Here is a 7,137-nt window from a genome sequence, read left to right as displayed (position 1 = left end):
AATCGCTATGGTTTACGCCCATTCCCTGGCCGTGGAAACTGGAATCGTGGATATTATGGCTTCCGCAATCGTCGATACTGGTAAAATGTACAGACAATGGTAAATATACATTTGCATAGATATTAATATAATTCAGATGAATTATTCCCCAATCTTTACTTGCAGTTTTTTGTACTTTGAAATCATGATGCTCCTGGGCATGGAAGTAAGGGAACAAGTAGGAGCTAAGAACTGAGCTTGTGAAATAGGTTGTTTCCAGTACTGAAACGGTGGAGAACAGAATTAGATCTTTTTTACTTGAAGCTCTGCATAATTTCCTGTATTTTTAGATTTGAAATTTAGTAAATATTTGAATTAATATGGAACATCTCTGTCGTGTTATTCCTATAGTATATTCCCACATGCAAGTTTTGAAGTGTTTTTTTAGTCATTTTGGGGCCTTTTTTTGTGAAAATAAAAAAAAATGGCATTGTCCTACCATTTTTATAAAAACAAAAATGTTAATTACCTCGACAAATTGCATTAAAACTTGGGTGTGTGATTTATCCTTTTCTAATTTGATTTGATGTGAAAATTGTCCCTCTATACATTGCAATAAAGCTAGGGCTACACTGCAGCATTGGTCATGCAGGGTTTGTGATATCAAAAATCGCATTGCAGCCCTGCAATCTTCTAATCTAATAAAAGTCAATGCAGGCCGCTTTGAGACTCTCAAGTAGCCTAGACTGTGACCCACAGATCACAAAAATCCTAGCAAGGCTGTTTTTTTATGATCTACAGGTTGTGGTGGCAGCTACTTGCGAATTGGAACGTCACCCGCATTGACTTCTATTAGATTAGAAGATTGCAGGGCATTGGTTATGCATCTCATGCTGTGGCCAAAGTTACCCTGCACCCTAGCCTAATTGACATGATATATTTTAAATATGGTTTTAGATGGCCAATTCTATGTATGTGTATAGATTTTAGTCTTCAGGGCATTATCATTATCAGCAGAGCTTGTTTTAGTCTGTGAATTTGTATAAAGTCTTTATTTTAATTGTTAGTTTATGCATCCTTTTATCTATTTATATAGTTGTCAGCAAAATGATCAACAGCTAGGAGTTGGTTGCATTGGGGTATTGCACAATTGCACTTATTTGCATAATACAGACAACCCCCTAGTGTCATGTCAGGGCATTACAAGCTAATAGAGTGGAGTCGGCTCTTGAGTTCACTGCTCTTTTGTGCTCTGATATTTATGCTGTGGACATATACATGTTTATTGATCCTTTTTTTTTTTAATTTCCTCTGATTTAGAAGGAATTTGGGCAATCTGAAGAAAATGATTTGGATCCCATATGTAATATTTAAGAAACCCCTGCTATGTATGTGTATAAAATTCAATGGGTAACATAATTTGTATTATTATGCAATAAATATGATTCCTTCTGCATCATGCCTTACAGTCTCTGATTTCACTTCATAATTGTACAATGAAGCAAATAAGTAAATAATCATCATGCGAATGTGTGTGAGATAGCTGTCAATCAAACAATAGTTCCGTTTGTAAAGTCCTATGATGTGCCTGATACCTGCTAATCATTTTGGGCTTTGTCGCATCACATCTTGTTAGACAACCTCGCTCTACTCTCTGATTAGAGACTATAAGGGGTGGATTAAGTCTATGATGTATAAAGATTAAATATCACAAAATTCCTATGAAGATTCTCTACTGCTTGTCTGAAGCTTGCGTCTGTACAGCTGTCCGGAAGAAAGCAGAAGTGGCTTGAACAGATGTCAGGTTTGGAAAAACTGTTTTTCTCAGTGTCGGGGTGATTTATTAGCTGCTGTGCACAGGATTTCTTAAAAGTTTACATAACGCAACTCTAATTACAACAAGACAGAGGAGTAGGAAGTCTAGCTGCAGCCATTCTTCCCCCCTGCTTCTTGTTCCATCTCTCTTCACTCTACCCACTGTCTCACTCCATACTCCCTCTTGACTTCCACCTTCTAACACTGTTATAATTTCTAACTGCGCCACATGAAAGGAGCCGGAAACCCCCTCTGTCTTAGGCTTGTCTCAGCTTAGCTCCAACTATGTGATTTATGACAGGGAACTGCCTGAGCAGCATTAACTCTTTAGTTCCCTAGCCTGACTCCCTCTTCTTATTAAATTAATTCCAGCATGCCTACTTATTGCTAAATGAGTTTGTAGTATAGACAGTGTTCTTGACTTCCACTGAAGTACTTGTATACTGTAGTGCACACTTCAGGTCACTACACTTGCGGCCAAGTAGCTCCATCTTAAGATGGAACTGAACAGCACTGAACAGAACCCATTGTAGTCAGTGATGTCTGATTGGTTTCCTCTCAACTGCCCAGCTTTTAGACAGAAGAAAAAGCGCTTTTCCTTCCAGTGTTTTGAGCCAGATCTGTGGCAGAAACTTTGGCCGGAGGTTACAACACAGATGTGAAACCACTTCTAGTGTGATGATCACAAGATAATTAAAAACCAGATTTAGCCGGCTCGTGTTCTATGAATACATAGGTTTAGATAATAATTATACTTCTAACTTTGTGTAAACTTGATTAAGTGCTACTGTGTTCACCAAATTATATTATGCTCTTTGTAACTGCATGTACAGCATATAAAAAACATGATCTGCAATTTGTTTTATATTCTTTGTGCAATGGAAATGTAATTTGTATGTCTATTCTCAATAATAAATACATCATTTTGGAAGTATCACGCATGTGGATTACAGTCACTCAGCACAAGAAGAAATAATTTTAGTGGGAATTTTACAATGCCAAGACCAACACTGAGAGTCTGTTTTTGGACCGAAGAAAAAGTTTTCCCTAGAGTGTTTGGATTCCAGACCCGGCTGCAGTATATACAGTAGGAGTAAAAATTGGCCAATCCTGATGTTTGATAGGTACTGAACATCTGCAGCCCATATTCGCTGAGTAGCATTGTCTACTGTCTTCTGCCTTAAGAAGGGGATGGAATACTCCTTAAGATGTTGCAGTTAAACTAAAACTGAAACATACTTATTTTCACACGGCCAAGAAAAGATGTAGTAAGCCCTCTTTGCTGGGCAAAAAGTTGGCAGCACTTCAATAGCCTCTATAGAAATGAATTATACTTTCAAAAGCAACTCAGTACTTTAATAGTTTGTGGTGTTCTCATTCAAAGATACATCAGGGGTCCTGAAAGTTGAATCCCTACCTACTTTTGTAAGCAAACTAAGTAGCAGTAAAAAGCGATTAACCTCTTAGTGACCACCCATATGCCTTTTTACAGGGGTCACTAATCGGATCCCCATTATGTGACTGCAGGGTTCCGATGGATTGCTATCGCACCAAGAGGCTTGAAGTAGTATATAGTGGTAGTGTCAGCAGCACTCAAAAAAACCTGAACATAAAGGTGAAGCGGTCACCTGTCTGCCAGACTGTGGTTGGATTCAGGTGCCACTGAAATACAGCATCAATGCAAGAAGAGATGTCTGACAGCATCCGAGGTAAAAAGGAATTTCTTTACTCTTCCATAACCCTGCTTGGATAGAGCAATGTTTCGACCGCTTTAACAGGAGTCTTTGTCAAGCTAATGCAATACACGGACCAACCATGTGATTTATACCAATCAAACACAATTACACTTAAAAATTGACCAATGAGTTTGTTATGCGCACTAGTTCATCCAATACCAGCCGCCTCCATCCGCGTCATTAGACCAGCGTGTCGCCCTTTGCTGCACATGATCGGAAGTACTGTGTCATCACCAGTAACAGAGATTTCACTGCGCTGTCTACGCATGCGCGGGATCCCCTGTTCTCATGAGATTGGGAGCACACTGGCTAAGGAGTATTTCCTGCGCAGCGAGGATTCGGGAGGAGTCTGCCCCCCACTCACTCTGATTATGAGATGACTATGTAGCGTGTGTTGTCATAGTGACTAGTGCCTACACACAGTCCTATTCGAGGCTGTTCAAAGGAGTGGATCCCCTGTCAGTGGCTTAGCTATAGATGGACGCATGGCATATAATGCATCCATACAGTCCTATTCAAAGTTGCTCAGAGGGGTAAGTCCACTACAAGTGACTTAACTTTTAGTGGACTTTGGGTGATTAGGATCTGTAATAAAACAGGTCCATTATTTCAAGTGTATTCACACTACTTCAGGCTGCCTGTCCACGGGCGTTGCGGTATCCTGCGGCGGATCTCAGCCGCGGGAGCCACTGCCCGGGAGCAGGAGCCGGCAGACGGATCTCCGCTGTCAGCCTATCTGACAGATAGGCTGACCACGGAAAATCGCGGCAAATCGTAACATGCTGCGATTTGACGGCCGCGAGTGGAGAATCCCAATTTTTCTCCACTCGTGAACAGGGGGAAGCGATCTCCATAGCGTTGCTATGGAGAGCTTTCACTGCGTTCCTCGCGGCCAGATTATCGCTGCAGGGGATACAATGAAAACCCGCCCGTGGACAGGCAGCCTTACTGTACAACAACCTAAGACTAAATACCAAATCCATCATATGACGTGATCCATTGCTGTACAAATGTATATGTATGACTGTAAATATTATTGACGCTCATAAACCTGTATATGAAATTAATGAAATTTTTTATTATCATTTCTGTGGCAAATCAAAAACATGCATTTTTACCATAGCATCTCCTGAACTTATTAGCTGGATTAGAGGCATAAAAATCACCCAGATCAGGTTTCATTAAAAAGAGGCAAAATAAGGGAAGTGCGGATGTTTTTAGCCTGAAAAATGTCTTTAAATAGTAACAACACTGATGAACCGCAAGAAATCAAATTCTCCATGGGGCTTCCTCCTTTTTGGGCAGCACGTTGCACAGAAGGCGGAGGGCAGGAATCCAAAGTGATCCAAGAATACCATGAAAACAAAGATCTGGTACGGTGTTAGCCAGTAGAGCAAAATGTGATTGCTCCCAGCAAGAGAAACCAAGTAATCTTGTAGATATGATACCTTTTAATGGCTAACAAAAATACATGATGTACTAGCGAGCTTCCGAACCAACGCAGGGTTCTTCTTCAGGCTAAATGGATTGGATCTATGCCTCTTCAGATCCAATCCATTTAGCCTGAAGAAAAACCCTGCGTTGGTTCAAAAGCTCGCTATTACACCAAGAATACCAAAAACATTGTGTTTGAAAAAAAAGTCACAATATAACATATTAGAACTCTCCATGTCACTGATAACAACACTAGGTCAATTCTTCATAATATAAACAAATATTAAAAACGGCCAGGAAACCTCAAGTATTACAGAAAAGGGGCGGTATCATAGTCCAGATTTAAACCATTAGGTGCCAAGGTGTCTAAGTTAAAGATCCACTGTAACTCCCTCCTCAGCAGTAAAGTATCCCTATCGCCACCTCTGATGGATTTTGGGACATGAGCTATGACACAATACTTTAATTGGCTGATTCTAATTTCATTCATGGTTTCTCCTATATAGAGGAGACCGCATGGATATGTGATGGCATATATCACATAGGATGACTGTCAGGAATACCTGCCCCAGATTTTAAAGGTCTCCCCAGTGTGTGGATGACTGAAGCTGTCGGATAAGATTACCGCAACAAGAACAGTTAGCACAAGGAAAGTTGCCGAGCTTTTGAGGTTTTAGAAAAGTTTGTTGTAAAGACTTGATAGGACCTGTGCATGCTTGTACTAATTTATCCCTAAAATTAGGGGCTTGTCTGTATTACATTAATGGTGGAGTTTTGAATTCCTCGATTTTTGTGCAATTTTTACTCATTACTAGAGATGAGCGAGCATACTCGATAAGGCAAACTACAGGAGCGAGTAGTGCCTTATTCGAGTACCTGCCCGCTCGTCTCTAAAGATTCGGGTGTCGGCAGGGGTGACAGGTGAGTTGCGGCGGTGAGCAGGGGGGAGAGAGGGAGAGAGAGATCTCCCCTCCGTTCCTCCCCGCTCTCCCCCGCCACTCCCCGCCCCCTGCCGGCTCGCTCATCTCTACTCATTATATACCAATATTTTTGTATACTTTTAGTGTGTGCTGTCAGGGTTAAAGATAAACACAAAAGCCGCTCTAGCTGGTTTTACAGTTCTGTCTTTTGAAATTATCACGTCTGTGCATGGAATTTGCCTCGCCTTTGTAGAAAATGAGGCAACAAGGTGGTGGAGGTAGCCTCTCTTTACAAAAAATTTAGCAGATATCCTCCAGTCTATCAGCCTTGTCATCCTGCACTATTCGTCTAACTCTTAATTGTTGGCTCCGTGGTAACGATTTCAGCATACCACGTGGGTGGTAGCTGTTGAAGAGTAGTTGATTATTCCTGTTGGTGGACTTACAGTGCAAGTCAGTGTGTAGATTATGCTCCTATATGCTCACAAACACATCTAAAAATTGAATTTTGTCCGTGGACCAATTCAAGGTGAATTTCAGCTCAGAGAATATTGTGTCAATTTCATGATGGAAATCATGAAGTTGTTGAGGGGTACCACTCCACAGTAGAAAGATGTCATCAATATACCTCCCCCATCCCAGAATGTGGCTTCAGAATGGGGAAGTATATATATGTGTCTCCTCTATGCAATCCATGTAGATATTTGCATACGTGAGGGCCATATAGGCCCCCATGGCGGTCCCCTGCAACTGATAATTAAAAAACAGATTTAGCTGGCTCATGTTCTATGAATACACAGGTTTAGATAATAATTATACTTCTAACTTGATTACGTGCTACTGTGTCCATTAAACTATATTATGCTCTTTGTGACTGCATGTACAGCATATAAAAAACATGATCTGCAATTTGTTTTATATTCTTTGTGCAATGAAAATTTAATTGGTATGTTTATTCTTCATAAGTAATACATCATTTTGGAAGTATCACGCATGTGGATTACAGTCACTAAGCACAAGAAGAAATAGTTTTAGTGGGAATTTTACAATGTCAAGACCAACACTGAGAGTCTATTCTTAGACCTAAAGAAAAAGTTTTTCCTAGAGGGTTTAGATTCCAGACCCGGCTGCAGTATATACATTAGTAGTGAAAATTGGCCATTCCTGATGTTTGATAGGTACTGAACATCTGCAGTCCATATTCTCTGAATAGCATTTTCCACTGTCTTCTGCCTGAAGTATTGCAGTGTATT

Source organism: Eleutherodactylus coqui, chromosome 8 (genome assembly GCF_035609145.1).
Source record: "Eleutherodactylus coqui strain aEleCoq1 chromosome 8, aEleCoq1.hap1, whole genome shotgun sequence".
Lineage (NCBI taxonomy): Eukaryota > Metazoa > Chordata > Amphibia > Anura > Eleutherodactylidae > Eleutherodactylus > Eleutherodactylus coqui.
Note: the sequence above shows the minus strand (reverse complement) of the source record.